This window comes from Thalassophryne amazonica, chromosome 10, assembly GCF_902500255.1.
Source record: "Thalassophryne amazonica chromosome 10, fThaAma1.1, whole genome shotgun sequence".
NCBI classification, from domain to species: domain Eukaryota; kingdom Metazoa; phylum Chordata; class Actinopteri; order Batrachoidiformes; family Batrachoididae; genus Thalassophryne; species Thalassophryne amazonica.
This window is the reverse complement of record NC_047112.1, coordinates 55,931,820-55,949,053: the sequence shown is the minus strand read 5'-3', so window position 1 is coordinate 55,949,053 and position 17,234 is coordinate 55,931,820.

The following is a 17,234-nucleotide window of genomic DNA, read 5'->3' as shown; positions in this document are numbered from 1 at the left end:
TCAATGTGTGGGGATTTGGGAAATTGGTGCTCCCTGTGGCTGCAGGCCCCCTGCTTGTTGAAGTGCACAGAACAGAAGCAGTGTGTGAGAGGTTCGGCGGTTGTCTCCTGCCTTGTCCCCTGGATCTCACCGGAGTGGAAAAACTGCCCACTCGTGGAAAAAAGTTTGCAGAAAGCACAGCTTACCTATTCGTAATGAGGGTTTAGAACTTGAGCTGCATTCACATTACTAGCTGAAGTGGCTTGAATCTGACCTTTTTTTGTGTGCCTTCAGTTTAACAAATTTAACAAAATAACAGTTTTGTTAACCCACACTGCATAACGTGGTTATTCAACATAATCTATATTTAACAAAATATACTATTTATTGTATTGTATTTTACAGTATATACCGTTTAATATTTAAACAACCGACGTATGTGGGGCTGGTTGAATATTCACTCAGCTATAGTGAATGTAGCAGAGTGTGAATGAGCCCAATCAAATTATTTGATGTGAGATTTGGGCTCCTTACTGTTTTATGAGCCATCTGAACATGCCAAGTTTAATTTATGTATTCTTCCTATTATCTGGTCAAACCTGGTCTTGTTAGGAGAGACGGCATCCATCCCACTTTGGATGGAGCAGCTCTCATTTCTAGAAATCTGGCCAATTTTCTTAAATCCTCCAAACCGTGACTATCCAGGGTTGGGACCAGGAAGCAGAGTTGTAGTCTTACACACCTCTCTGCAGCTTCTCTCCCCCTACCATCCCCTCTTTACCCCATCCCCGTAGAGACGGTGCCTGCTCCCAGACTACCAATAACCAGCAAAAATCTATTTAAGCATAAAAATTCAAAAAGAAAAAATAATATAGCACCTTCAACTGCACCACAGACTAAAACAGTTAAATGTGGTCTATTAAACATTAGGTCTCTCTCTTCTAAGTCCCTGTTGGTAAATGATATAATAATTGATCAACATATTGATTTATTCTGCCTTACAGAAACCTGGTTACAGCAGGATGAATATGTTAGTTTAAATGAGTCAACACCCCCGAGTCACACTAACTGCCAGAATGCTCGTAGCACGGGCCGGGGCGGAGGATTAGCAGCAATCTTCCATTCCAGCTTATTAATTAATCAAAAACCCAGACAGAGCTTTAATTCATTTGAAAGCTTGACTCTTAGTCTTGTCCATCCAAATTGGAAGTCCCAAAAACCAGTTTTATTTGTTATTATCTATCGTCCACCTGGTCGTTACTGTGAGTTTCTCTGTGAATTTTCAGACCTTTTGTCTGACTTAGTGCTTAGCTCAGATAAGATAATTATAGTGGGCGATTTTAACATCCACACAGATGCTGAGAATGACAGCCTCAACACTGCATTTAATCTAGAATTAGACTCTATTGGATTTGCGCAAAAAGTAAATGAGTCCACCCACCACTTTAATCATATCTTAGATCTTGTTCTGACTTATGGTATGGAAATAGAAGACTTAACAGTATTCCCTGAAAACTCCCTGCTGTCTGATCATTTCTTAATAACATTTACATTTACTCTGATGGACTACCCAGCAGTGGGGAATAAGTTTCATTACACTAGAAGTCTTTCAGAAAGCGCTGTAACTAGGTTTAAGGATATGATTCCTTCTTTATGTTCTCTAATGCCATATACCAACACAGTGCAGAGTAGCTACCTAAACTCTGTAAGTAAGATAGAGTATCTCGTCAATAGTTTTACATCCTCATTGAAGACAACTTTGGATGCTGTAGCTCCTCTGAAAAAGAGAGCTTTAAATCAGACGTGCCTGACTCCGTGGTATAACTCACAAACTCGTAGCTTAAAGCAGATAACCCGTAAGTTGGAGAGGAAATGGCGTCTCACTAATTTAGAAGATCTTCACTTAGCCTGGAAAAAGAGTCTGTTGCTCTATAAAAAAGCCCTCTGTAAAGCTAGGACATCTTTCTACTCATCACTAATTGAAGAAAATAAGAACAACCCCAGGTTTCTTTTCAGCACTGTAGCCAGGCTGACAAAGAGTCAGAGCTCTATTGAGCTGAGTATTCCATTAACTTTAACTAGTAATGACTTCATGACTTTCTTTGCTAACAAAATTTTAACTATTAGAGAAAAAATTACTCATAACCATCCCAAAGACGTATCGTTATCTTTGGCTGCTTTCAGTGATGCCGGTATTTGGTTAGACTCTTTCTCTCCGATTGTTCTGTCTGAGTTATTTTCATTAGTTACTTCATCCAAACCATCAACATGTTTATTAGACCCCATTCCTACCAGGCTGCTCAAGGAAGCCCTACCATTATTTAATGCTTCGATCTTAAATATGATCAATCTATCTTTGTTAGTTGGCTATGTACCACAGGCTTTTAAGGTGGCAGTAATTAAACCATTACTTAAAAAGCCATCACTTGACCCAGCTATCTTAGCTAATTATAGGCCAATCTCCAACCTTCCTTTTCTCTCAAAAATTCTTGAAAGGGTAGTTGTAAAACAGCTAACTGATCATCTGCAGAGGAATGGTCTATTTGAAGAGTTTCAGTCAGGTTTTAGAATTCATCATAGTAAAGAAACAGCATTAGTGAAGGTTACAAATGATCTTCTTATGGCCTCGGACAGTGGACTCATCTCTGTGCTTGTTCTGTTAGACCTCAGTGCTGCGTTTGATACTGTTGACCATAAAATTTTATTACAGAGATTAGAGCATGCCATAGGTATTAAAGGCACTGCGCTGTGTTGTGTGGGCCGCCAGAAGAGGAGGTACTGCTGGCCCACCACCAGAGGGCGCAGCCGCCTCACAGGAGCAGCCAGGGTGACAGCTGTCACGCATCTCCTGCAACAGCTGTTACCAATCATCTGATGGCAGGAGTATATCAGCAGGACGACGTCTCCACCTCTTTGCCGAGATATCGTTCTACCTGGAAGGTAATATTCTCAGCTGACTGCTTGACAGTAACCTTTTGTGATTTTGTGAGTGATAACAGACCTTTTTTTCCAACGAGAGGTGGAGGTAGCTTTCCTGCCGTGCGGATTACTGGGTGCAAACGCGCCCACCTTTAATTGTGTTTTTGTTCCTCGCCAGCAGTACCAGGTCTGACATGCGGAGGCAGTGGCCACCTGGGAATTCGGGACTTGGCGGCTCCAGTATTCCCGGGGTCTGGTGGCGGAGGAAATCGTGTGGTTCCGGTTCTGCTTTGGACAGGTGTCTCCTATCTTCGAGCCTGCCCACACGACACCTTTGTGAATTGATTCTGATCTATTGTTGTAATCTGTTGTATTTGTTGTGCACATTCACAACAGTAAAGTGTTGTTATTTGACCTACTCCATTGTCCGTTCCTTTGCGCCCCCTGTTGTGGGTCCGTGTACCGACACTTTCCCAACAGGATATCTCGGCCAACGTCATGGATCCCGTGGGGCGTCAACCGGATGTTGAACGGCCAATGGAAGAACAGGGCGCACTGGCGTCCGCAGGAGGAATGATCGGTGAGTTGCAGCGGATCCTCACCGCTTTCACGGCTCGGTTGGATTTAATGACCGAGCAGAACGTCCTCCTTAACCGCAGGGTGGAGGCTCTCGCCGCGCAGGTGGAAGCGCGCCCTCAGGGCGCTGCTGCGGCTCCCCCTCCTGTCGACCCTGTGCGTAACAGTGACGTTCCACAGGTCGTTCAACGACCCCTCCCACCTTCCCCTGAAGCATACATAAGCCCTCCAGAGCCATACGGGGGTTGTGTGGAGACATGCGCGGACTTTCTTATGCAGTGTTCGCTCGTCTTCGCACAACGTCCCGTCATGTACGCGACTGATGCTAGTAAGATAGCTTATGTAATTAATCTGCTTCGCGGCAAGGCACGCGCTTGGGCTACAGCGCTCTGGGAGCAAAATTCACGGCTCCTTCTGACATATGATGGGTTTGTGAGGGAGTTCAGAACAGTGTTCGATCATCCAAATAGAGGAGAGACCGCTTCAGCCGTGCTGTTGTCAATGAGACAGGGGCGCCGGAGCGCAGCTGTTTATGCAGTCGACTTCCGCATCGCGGCTGCGAGGTCCGGCTGGAATAACACTGCCCTCCGCGCCGCCTTTGTAAACGGACTGTCGTTGGTCCTGAAGGAGCTCCTCGTGGCCAAGGACGAACCGCGGGATTTAGACGGGCTTATTGATCTCGTTATACGATTGGACAATCGGTTAGAGGAACGCCGTCGGGAGCGAGGCGAAGGACATGACCGGATACGCGCCGCCCCTCTCCCTTCCGGGTTCGAAAAGGGGCCGCCCTCCCCACGCTCCACAGCCGCAGCGCTTTGTGGGGCAACAGCTCCCCCTGTTGACGTTGTTAGGGAAATGCACAGGGCCAAAATGGGGAGGCTGATCCGTGGAGAGTGTTTTCTCTGCAGCTCAACAGAGCACACACAGAGAGACTGCCCCAAACGGCCAAAACGTCAACACTCGCCCTTAGAGACTGGGCTAAGGGGGGGTCAAGACATTCAAGTGAGACACACACAAATTGCCACACGACTCCCAGTCACAATCCTGAGCGGGGATTTAACCCTTCAAGCCCGAGCACTGGTGGACACGGGGTCAGAAGGGAATCTGCTAGACAGCAGATGGGCAAAGGAGGTAGGGCTCCCTCTGGTGGCGCTTCCTATGCCATTGCAGGTGCGGGCACTAGATGGCACCCTCCTCCCTTTACTCACACACAAGACACCACCAGTAACTCTGGTGGTGTCTGGAAACCACCGGGAGGAGATTGAGTTTTTTGTAACTCCTTCTACCTCCCGCGTGATTTTGGGCATCCCATGGATGTTAATGCACAATCCCCGGATCGATTGGCCGTCTGGGGTGGTGGTTCAGTGGAGCGAAACCTGCCATCGGGTGTGTTTAGGATCCTCGGTTCCTCCCGGTTCCCAGGCTAAGGAGGAGGTCAAAGTCCCTCCCAATTTGACGGCAGTGCCGGTTGAGTACCACGATCTTGCTGACGTCTTCAGCAAGGATCTGGCACTCACCCTTCCCCCGCACCGTCCGTACGATTGTGCCATTGATTTGGTTCCAGGCGCTGAGTTCCCGTCCAGCAGGCTGTACAACCTCTCACGACCTGAGCGCGAATCAATGGAGACCTACATCCGGGACTCATTAGCTGCTGGGCTGATCCGGAACTCCACCTCCCCGATGGGGGCAGGTTTCTTTTTTGTGGGCAAGAAAGATGGCGGACTTCGTCCATGTATTGATTACAGGGGGCTGAATGAGATTACGGTTCGCAACCGATACCCGTTGCCATTATTAGATTCCGTGTTCACCCCCCTGCATGGAGCCAAAATCTTTACTAAGCTGGATCTTAGAAATGCGTATCACCTGGTTCGGATCCGGAAGGGAGACGAATGGAAGATGGCATTTAACACCCCGTTAGGTCACTTTGAGTACCTGGTCATGCCGTTCGGCCTCACAAACGCCCCCGCGACGTTCCAAGCATTGGTTAATGATGTCTTGCGGGATTTCCTGCACCGATTCGTCTTCGTATATCTAGACGATATCCTCATCTTTTCTCCGGATCCTGAGACTCATGTCCGGCATGTACGTCAGGTCCTGCAGCGGTTGTTGGAGAACCGGCTGTTTGTGAAGGGCGAGAAGTGCGAGTTTCACCGCACTTCTTTGTCCTTCCTGGGGTTCATCATCTCCCCCAACTCCGTCGCTCCTGATCCGGCCAAGGTTGCGGCGGTGAGAGACTGGCCCCAACCCACTAGCCGTAGGAAGCTGCAACAGTTCCTCGGCTTTGCAAATTTTTACAGGAGGTTCATTAAGGGGTATAGTCAGGTAGTTAGCCCCCTGACAGCCCTGACCTCACCAAAAGTCCCCTTCACCTGGTCGGATCGTTGCGATGCCGCGTTCAAGGAGTTGAAACGGCGCTTCTCGTCTGCACCCGTTCTGGTGCAGCCCGATCCTAGTCGCCAGTTAGTGGTTGAAGTGGACGCCTCGAACTCAGGGATAGGAGCTGTGCTTTCCCAGAGCGGGAGGACTGATAAGGTCCTTCACCCGTGTGCCTATTTTTCCCGCAGGTTGACCCCGGCCGAACGGAACTATGACGTCGGCAATCGAGAACTCCTTGCGGTGAAAGAGGCTCTTGAAGAGTGGAGACATCTGTTGGAGGGAACGTCCGTGCCATTCACGGTTTTCACTGACCACCGGAACCTGGAGTATATCAGGACCGCCAAGCGGCTGAACCCCAGGCAAGCCCGCTGGTCACTGTTCTTCGGCCGTTTTGACTTCCGGATCACCTACCGTCCCGGGACCAAGAACCAGAAATCGGATGCCTTGTCCCGGGTACATGAAGATGAAGTCAAAACGGAGTTGTCGGATCCACCGGAACCCATCATCCCGGAGTCCACTATCGTGGCCACCCTCACCTGGGACGTAGAGAGAACCGTCCGGGAGGCCCTGGCACGAAGCCCGGACCCCGGGACTGGGCCGAAGAACAAACTCTACGTCCCACCAGAAGCTAGGGCTGCAGTCCTGGACTTCTGTCACGGCTCTAAGCTCTCCTGTCATCCAGGGGTGCGAAGAACCGTGGCAGTTGTCCGGCAGCGCTTCTGGTGGGCGTCCCTAGAGGCCGACGTCCGGGATTATATCCAGACCTGCGCCAGGGGCAAGGCTGACCATCGCAGAGCTTCGGGACTGCTCCAGCCGCTGCCCGTGCCCCATCGCCCCGGGTCCCACATCGGCCTGGATTTTGTCACGGGCCTCCCGCCGTCCCAGGGCAACACCACCATCCTCACGATAGTGGACCGATTCTCCAAGGCAGCCCACTTCGTGGCCCTCCCGAAGCTCCCGACGGCCCAGGAGACAGCGGACCTCCTGGTCCACCACGTCGTCCGGCTGCATGGGATACCATCGGACATCGTTTCGGATCGTGGTCCCCAGTTCTCCTCGCAAGTCTGGAGGAGCTTCTGCCGGGAACTGGGGGCCACGGTGAGTCTCTCATCCGGGTATCATCCCCAGACCAACGGGCAAGCAGAACGAGCCAATCAGGAGGTGGAGCAGGCCCTGCGTTGCGTGACAGCCGCGCACCCGGCGGCCTGGAGTACCCATCTGGCCTGGATCAAGTACGCCCATAACAGCCAGGTGTCGGCAGCCACCGGCCTCTCCCCTTTCGAGATGTGTCTGGGGTACCAACCTCCTTTGTTTCCGGTGGTTGAGGGAGAGGTCGGTGTGCCCTCGGTCCAGGCCCACCTATGGAAGTGCCGTCGGGTGTGGCGTGCCGCCCGTTCTGCCTTGCTGAAGGCCCGGATGAGGACGAAGGCCCATGCAGACCGTCGGCGGACCCCGGCCCCTACGTACCGGCCAGGGCAGGCAGTGTGGTTGTCTACAAAGGACATACCCCTTCAAGTGGACTCCCCCAAACTGCAGGACCGGTACATCGGTCCGTTCAAGATCATCAAGGTACTCAGTCCAGCCGCAGTGAGGCTTCAGCTTCCGGCCTCACTGCGGATCCATCCCGTTTTCCACGTGTCCCGGATTAAGCCCCATCACACCTCACCCCTCTGTACTCCCGGTCCGGCACCACCTCCTGCCCGGATCATCGATGGCGAGCCGGCTTGGACTGTGCGCCGGCTCTTGGATGTCCGTAGGATGGCCCGGGGCTTCCAGTATTTGGTGGACTGGGAGGGGTACGGACCTGAAGAACGCTCCTGGGTGAAGAGGAGCTTCATCCTGGACCCGGCCCCCCTGGCCGATTTCTACCGCCGCCACCCGGACAAACCTGGTCGGGCGCCAGGAGGCGCCCGTTGAGGGGGGGGTCCTGTTGTGTGGGCCGCCAGAAGAGGAGGTACTGCTGGCCCACCACCAGAGGGCGCAGCCGCCTCACAGGAGCAGCCAGGGTGACAGCTGTCACGCATCTCCTGCAACAGCTGTTACCAATCATCTGATCGGCAGGAGTATATCAGCAGGACGACGTCTCCACCTCTTTGCCGAGATATCGTTCTACCTGGAAGGTAATATTCTCAGCTGACTGCTTGACAGTAACCTTTTGTGATTTTGTGAGTGATAACAGACCTTTTTTTCCAACGAGAGGTGGAGGTAGCTTTCCTGCCGTGCGGATTACTGGGTGCAAACGCTTTAATTGTGTTTTTGTTCCTCGCCAGCAGTACCAGGTCCGACACGCGGAGGCAGTGGCCACCTGGGAATTCGGGACTTGGCGGCTCCAGTATTCCCGGGGTCTGGTGGCGGAGGAAATCGTGTGGTTCCGGTTCTGCTTTGGACAGGTGTCTCCTATCTTCGAGCCTGCCCACACGACACCTTTGTGAATTGATTCTGATCTATTGTTGTAATCTGTTGTATTTGTTGTGCACATTCACAACAGTAAAGTGTTGTTATTTGACCTACTCCATTGTCCGTTCCTTTGCGCCCCCTGTTGTGGGTCCGTGTACCGACACTTTCCCAACAGCGCTGCGGTGGTTTGAATCATATTTGTCTAATAGATTACAATTTGTTCATGTAAATGGGGAATCTTCTTCACAGACTAGGGTTAATTATGGAGTTCCACAAGGTTCTGTGCTAGGACCAATTTTATTCACTTTATACATGCTTCCCTTAGGTAGTATTATTAGACGGTATTGCTTAAATTTTCATTGTTATGCAGATGATACCCAGCTTTATCTATCCATGAAGCCAGAGGACACACACCAATTAGCTAAACTGCAGGATTGTCTTACAGACATAAAGACATGGATGACCTCTAATTTCCTGCTTTTAAACTCAGATAAAGCTGAAGTTATTGTACTTGGCCCCACAAATCTTAGAAACATGGTGTCTAACCAGATCCTTACTCTGGATGGCATTGCCCTGGCCTCTAGTAATACTGTGAGAAATCTTGGAGTCATTTTTGATCAGGATATGTCATTCAAAGCGTATATTAAACAAATATGTAGGACTGCTTTTTTGCATTTACGTAATATCTCTAAAATCAGAAAGGTCTTGTCTCAGAGTGATGCTGAAAAACTAATTCATGCATTTATTTCCTCTAGGCTGGACTATTGTAATTCATTATTATCAGGTTGTCCTAAAAGTTCCCTAAAAAGCCTTCAGTTAATTCAAAATGCTGCAGCTAGAGTACTGACGGGGACTAGAAGGAGAGAGCATATCTCACCCATATTGGCCTCTCTTCATTGGCTTCCTGTTAATTCTAGAATTTAAAATTCTTCTTCTTACTTATAAGGTTTTGAATAATCAGGTCCCATCTTATCTTAGGGACCTCGTAGTACCATATCACCCCAATAGAGCGCTTCGCTCTCAGACTGCAGGCTTACTTGTAGTTCCTAGGGTTTGTAAGAGTAGAATGGGAGGCAGAGCCTTCAGCTTTCAGGCTCCTCTCCTGTGGAACCAGCTCCCAATTCAGATCAGGGAGACAGACACCCTCTCTACTTTTAAGATTAGGCTTAAAACTTTCCTTTTTGCTAAAGCTTATAGTTAGGGCTGGATCGGGTGACCCTGAACCATCCCTTAGTTATGCTGCTATAGACGTAGACTGCTGGGGGGTTCCCATGATGCACTGTTTCTTTCTCTTTTTGCTCTGTATGCACCACTCTGCATTTAATCATTAGTGATCGATCTCTGCTCCCCTCCACAGCATGTCTTTTTCCTGGTTCTCTCCCTCAGCCCCAACCAGTCCCAGCAGAAGACTGCCCCTCCCTGAGCCTGGTTCTGCTGGAGGTTTCTTCCTGTTAAAAGGGAGTTTTTCCTTCCCATTGTAGCCAAGTGCTTGCTCACAGGGGGTCGTTTTGACCGTTGGGGTTTTACATAATTATTGTATGGCCTTGCCGTACAATATAAAGCGCCTTGGGGCAACTGTTTGTTGTGATTTGGCGCTATATAAAAAAAAAATTGATTGATTGATTGATTGATCTTTCTTTGTGCATGTGCTCGGAGATCAGATTCCGTTCTGAGTTCATTGTACTTTCTATGTCATCACTGGTGATATGACTGCTGTGAAATCAGATAATGGTCACTTTACAAACATGAAAAAACAAAAAAAAGATTCAGGAACAAATCACAAGGACTCAGCAATGAGCGGAATGTCATCAGAAACTGTAATGATGAAACAAGGGCCAGAAGGAAAGTCAGCACTGCAGAAACACTACAACAGACATCTGTCTTCATATGTCAGAAATGTCATAGAGGATGCAAAGCTAAGATTGATCCACACAGTCAGACAAGATGATCCTTTTGGTGCTTTGGTGCTACACCATACACTCAAAAAACTGATGCATTGGATGAACTCAATTCAGTTATGAGTAGGATTTCCATCTAATAAAAATATATGTAGCCCCTACTCAAATAAAGCACATCCATGCAAGATAATTTAATTTAGTTTAGTTGGGACTACGTGGGTTTATTATATGGAAATCCTGCCCATAATTGAATTGAGTTCATCCAGTGAGTCATCTGTTTGTGTGACACACTCAAAAAACTGGCTCACTGGATTGGATTCTCATTGGATTCCATCTCATAAATACAGTATATGTAGACCCAACTCAATGAAATTACATTATCTTGCATGGATGTGTTTTATTTGAGCTGGGGATACATACATACATTTTTTTTAGTCTAGTTGATATGACTGACAATTGACTACACATGTGAATAAGTAAGAAAATGGTGTGACTACTTTTACCATTAAAATGCATCACTGTTTTAGGTGGTAAAAAACATCACCTGAGATTTACAAAGAAACGAGAATGTCTGTGATTCAATGTTTACAATAATTTTCCAGCAGCTGGCAACTCACTTTTTGTTGTCATGTACACTGATATAATAATAATAATAATAATAATAATAATAATAATAATAATAATAATACAATGAGGCTTATCTTCATAATTAAATGATTTATTTAATGGAGAAAAACATTTGATGTCATTGACATAGGAATGGTAGTAAATTTCAGTTTAGATTTTCTTTTGACTCACAGATGAAGATGAAAAATTAAGGAGAAAAAAGGTAAACTGTTGTGGGTTGCCTTGGTTCCTGGTTGGTTCTGCATTGTTCTCTGTGTGTTTACAGGTGGTGCTCCGCAGACCTGATTACCACACCTTCCATCAGTTACCCCAGCTGTATATCAACTCCAGTTCAACTCTTCCACCTTCACCAGAAACTCAGTTTCACGATACGGTAACCTGGCCTCTCTGATTGCTCTTATTGAGCCTTTTTATGCGTTTCTACGCAGCCTTTTGGAGCTCCCTTGCTCTGTGTGTCTTTACGCAGCTTTTGTTTCAGCGCTTAGCGCGCAGCCTTTTATGTGTTGTGAGCATCCCTTCACTCGTGCTCTGTTAGTGTGCACCTCCATATCACTCACCTGTGTCTGTTCCACCTCCTCTGCAGTGATCTAGCTCCTCATCAGCCCTGCAGGAGGCCACTTGGCTCCGGTCTTCATCAGCATCAGCACCTCACTCCCTGGCTATGGTTTCCACACCACCCTACATGTTGGTTCACTCCATGTTCCATCTCTGATTCTGGTTCTATTGGACTGCAGTTCCCTGTTTCCACAGCAGCCCAGTCTGGGTCTCCACGCTCCTGGCCTCCTCAAATCTCTAAAACCATTGTTGCACATTTGCCTTCTGTAAATAAATCTGGTTTCATTCATTATTCTGTTTCCCACATTTGGGTTCTCCATAACAGTTTGGGTCCAGCCGTAACACAAACATGACATTATTGTCAATCAATTCAATCAATTTTATTTATATAGCGCCAAATCACAACAAACAGTTGCCCCAAGGCGCTTTATATTGTAAGGCAAGGCCATACAATAATTACGTAAAACCCCAACGGTCAAAGCGACCCCCTGTGAGCAAGCACTTGGCTACAGTGGGAAGGAAAAACTCCCTTTTAACAGGAAGAAACCTCCAGCAGAACCAGGCTCAGGGAGGGGCAGTCCTCTGCTGGGACTGGTTGGGGCTGAGGGAGAGAACCAGGAAAAAGACATGCTGTGGAGGGGAGCAGAGATCAATCACTAATGATTAAATGCAGAGTGGTGCATACAGAGCAAAAAGAGAAAGAAACAGTGCATCATGGGAACCCCCCAGCAGTCTACGTCTATAGGAGCATAACTAAGGGATGGTTCAGGGTCACCTGATCCAGCCCTAACTATAAGCTTTAGCAAAAAGGAAAGTTTTAAGCCTAATCTTAAAAGTAGAGAGGGTGTCTGTCTCCCTGATCTGAATTGGGAGCTGGTTCCACAGGAGAGGAGCCTGAAAGCTGAAGGCTCTGCCTCCCATTCTACTCTTACAAACCCTAGGAACTACAAGTAAGCCTGCAGTCTGAGAGCGAAGCGCTCTATTGGGGTGATATGGTACTACGAGGTCCCTAAGATAAGATGGGACCTGATTATTCAAAACCTTATAAGTAAGAAGAAGAATTTTAAATTCTATTCTAGAATTAACAGGAAGCCAATGAAGAGAGGCCAATATGGGTGAGATATGCTCTCTCCTTCTAGTCCCCATTAGTACTCTAGCTGCAGCATTTTGAATTAACTGAAGGCTTTTCAGGGAACTTTAGGACAACCTGATAATAATGAATTACAATAGTTGTCACACCTAAAACTTTTGCAGCTTCGTTAATGCTAAGTATTTACACATTTAGCCTAATATTTACATCAAGCTAAATATTAGGCTAAATGTTGAGAGAAATATGCACCTTAATAAAAGAGCTAATAGGAAACCGTAGTCTTGTTTGAACCCTCTGTTATATCACGGGATTTGACCACTTACGGGGACTTCAATTTGAATAAATGGCATGCGGTTTTGTTTTTGGCTGCAATCACTGAAGCAGTCGCAAAAAGTATTTCTTTTTCGGTTCCCGGTGGAGAAGAAAAGGCGAGGAGGTGGGAGTTGTCGTGTCGGTAAGTGTTAGCCTATACAGATAACCAGAGTAGCTCCATTCTCTCGCCTGCAAAACCGCCTTGACATGTCTGTGCTCCGGATCATAAACAAACCGCAACACGTGTCCACTTTCACACCGCATCATTACTTTTTCTTTGTTTGCATGTAAAACATTGAAAATGCCATGGTTTGTACCCCAGAAGTAGCGAAATTACATCATATGCGCCATATTTTACCCCTTTAGTGCCCGCCCTCAAACGAGACTGCGCTGCCCTATTGTTCCTCCCTGAAAGACAGATTAATAAAGTGCCTAATGACAGACATTTAGCATGTAAGGGCATGTGTATTCAAATTTGCAATTCATGGATGTTTTGTATGAGTTATATTGTAGTCTGCAGTCTTTTGATGTCAATTTCAATTGCAATTCTACGATATTAAAAATAATAATACAACCCCAATTCCAATGAAGTTGGGACGTTGTGTAAAATGTAAATAAAAACAGAATACAATGATTTGCAAATCCTCTTCAACCTATATTCAACTAATACACCACAAAGACAAATATTTAATGTTCAAACTGATAAACTTTATTATTTTTGTGCAAATATTTGCTCATTTTGAAATGGATGCCTGTAACACGTTTCAAAAAAGCTGGGACAGTGGTATGTTTACCGCTGTGTTACATCACCTTTCCTTCTAACAACACTCAATAAGCATTTGAGAACTGAGGACACTAATTGTTGAAGCTTTGTAGGTGGAATTCTTTCCCATTCTTGCTTGATGTACGACTTCAGTTGTTCAACAGTCCGGGGCCCCGCCCCAACTTTTTTGAAAAGTGTTGTAGGCATCCATTTCAAAATGAGCAAATATTTGCACACAAACAATAAAGTTATCAGTTTGAACATTAAATATCTTGTCTTTGTGGTGTATTCAAATGAATATTTCAAATCATTGTATTCTGTTTTTATTTACAGTTTACACAACATCCCAACTTCATTGGAATTGGGGTTGTAAAATGATAACAAATGGCTGTTTGTGCAAACTTTTGTGGGTTTTTTTTGGGGGGGGGGGGGTGGGGGGGGCGCTCGGAGGGGGTCTCACCTGGGGAGTAATTCAGTGTAGAACTGCCACTGCTTGTCATAACATGTTCTGAGATGTGGCCTGTTTTGTGCCGGGTGCCACATGATAGCTTTTTAAAGCTACATTGTGTAGGATTTAGTGTACTGTAGTGGTGAGATTGCAGATTGCATTCCAGCATCCTCAAACAGCTGCATTGTTTCTCTTCACATTTTTGCTTCTTTGGTGACAGGGGTTCATACATACTACCCTTTCCTTCAATTATGATCACAAATATGTACGATTCCCTGTACAAAACTGAGAGTTCACAAACTTGTTAGTCTGCATTAGCAACCAGTAAATAGTGCACATGGGAGTAAACATTAATTATGCAAAAATTATGTCTCTTTCGGGCTCCTTTATCAACATGGCTCCCTCTTTGAGGAAACACATGCAGAAATGAAGGCTTCATCCTACATATACGAGGTCTGCTAGAAAAGTATCGGACCTTTTTATTTTTTTCAAAATCCTGATGGATTTGATTCATGTGTGCTTGCATGAGCCAACCTTGAACCTTCGTGCGCATGTGTGATTTTTTTCACGCCTGTCAGTTGTGTCATTTGCTTTTAAGCAGCCTTTGTGTGAGGACGGGTGCAGTCTCTAGTCGTTTTTTCTTTGCAAGGAAATGGCGGAATGACTGGAGCAGCGCGACTGCATCAAATTTTGCCAGAAGCTGGGCGACAGCCAGGTGGAAACCATTCGGATTATTCAGACGGCTTTCGGTGACGATCCTATGGGCATCAGACAGATTAAGGAGTGGTACAACCGGTTTAAGGATGGCCGCACAACAGTGGAGAGCGAGCCGCACTCCGGTTGGTTATCAACACGCTGAAATGACCGGATCATTCCAGAGTGAATGCTGTGGTGATGTGGGACCGTTGTGTTACTATCCGAGAAATTGTGGAAGAGGTGGACATCAGAACTTTTTCGGCACATTCTACTGTGACAGAAGATTTGGCCATGAAAAGAGTTGCAGCGAAATTCATGCTGATGGCTTCAGCATGAAGCTGACGGAGCAAAAGCGCCTTCGTGTTGAAGTCTCACAGGACATGTTGTGACATGCCCAGCTCTTGCACCATTCGGAAGATTCAGACGGCTTTTGGTGGCTTTTCAGTCATGTGACTATCTGAGAAATTGTGGATGAGCTGGGATTTGCACAGCATGTCCTGTGAGACTTCAACACGATGGCGCTTTTGCTGCGCCACCAGCTTTGTGCCGCTGAATTTCGCTGCAACTCTTTTCATGGCAAAATCTTCTGTCACCGTGGAATGTACCGAAAAAGTGCTGATATCCACCTCTTCCACAATTTCTCGGATAGTCACACGATGGTCCCACATCACCACAGCGTTCACTTTGGAAATGATCCAGTCATTTCAGCATTTCGATGGCCGCCCGGAGCACGGCGCGCTCTCCACTGTTGTGCGGCCATCTTTAAACCGGTTGTACCGCTCCTTAATCTGTGTGATGCCCATAGCATCGTCACCGAAAGCCGTCTGAATAATCTGAATGGTTTCCACCTGGCTGTCACACAGTTTCTGGCAAAATTTGATGCAGTCGCACTGCTCCAGTCGTTCCACCATTTCCTTGCAAATAAAAAACGACAAGAGACTCCACCCATCCTCACACAAAGGCTGCTTACAAGCAAATGACGCAATCGACAGGCGTGAAAAAAACTCACAAAGGTTCAAGGTTGCCTCATGCAAGCACACGTGATTCAAATCCATCAGCTTTTTTAAAAAAATAAAAAGATCCGATACTTTTCTAACAGACCTCGTATATATGTATATATATACACCACATTAATTCATTGTTGCAGGTTAGTGTATATACTAATGATTGCAGCAATCCTGTATTATAATTCTGCTAATAAACAGCTCTAAAGTCTACACACTGTAGCTTTAAACATTCACATTGCTGATAAATGACAAACAAACAACGTTTGAGAGTCAGATCACTGACTGTGTTATGGTTTAGTCCCTATATGTGCCCTTATGTTGTTAGTATTCTTTGTGTTCTGTATCTTGTCTACGTTTATTATCCTTGTTTGTCATCCTTGTGATCTGTCCCCTGTCTGAGTCTCTGTGTTCATGTTTTTCGGTTGGTTCTTGGTTTTGTATTTTGTTATCTTGTGGTTCTCTTTTTAGTTTGAGTAGTATCATGATTTTTTTTTGGTTCCATTTGCCCCCGGGTTTCTTTTGTGTTCTGAGTCAACTTGTGTGTGTTAGTGTCTGTGCATGTGTGGTTGTCTGTCCTCCCCTACGTTCCCACACCTGTCACTCGTTTGGTCATTTCACTATTTAAGCCTGCATTATTTCCTGTTTGAGTTGCCGGATTCTTCCTTGGTTCCTCCTGTGTCTTCTTTGTGAGTATTTGGATCATCTTTGTCACCTCCCATGTGTAGCCGCATTTCAGTTTGTGAGTTGTGATTAGTTCCTTGACACATCTGTGAGATTGCCATTTTGTTACCTTCCGTCGTTTATTCCATTGCCTCATCTCTCTGCCTGTGTTTTTGGTCTTGTGTTTGGTTATGGACTCCCATTGTTCCAAATTCTCACAGTTTGTTTGGATGTAGTCACATGTGTTTGGACAATAAATCACCTTGCATTCACCTTACATGCCGTTCTGGTTACTGCTTGCATTCTTGAGTTCATTTTGTAACTGCTAACGTAATAGATTGATTGTTTAAAAGGACGTAAATGTGACAACTCTAAATAAGAGTGACAGCAAATTACAATAAAAGCTAAGTGGAACCTGAGCAACATTGAGTTGTTGTTAGATAACACTGCGTGTTGACAGATACCTCTCAGTTTAAAAATGGAGACAGAGGTGCGCGAAACAGAACCTGTCTGTCATGCCTTTGCTTTAATTGACAGATCTACTCTGAGTGAGCCCACACAATCAGCAGCTGGTCCTGGTGATGCCATTCAAATTAGGTGGATATTAAAGAATCCCTCGGCTGAAACTACATAAATTATACATAATGAAATGCAATTAACATTTTTCCTCTGACAATTAAATACATTAAAGAGCCCAGGCCTGTGGAAAGAGAGCCCGCAGAGGAGAGGATGTGGGCAGGAGGGGGCATAGTATGAAACAGCTAGCTACCTTTAACGTTCACAGATACACTCGCTGTGCATTGGCTCAAATGTTTACAGACCAATTAGTGCCAGTGGACAGGGTCTCAATCAAAACAAATGCCAGGTTTGTGTGGAATATTAAGTGGCACATATGGTAATATGGTGAGCAGTGACAGAATACTATCTTTTG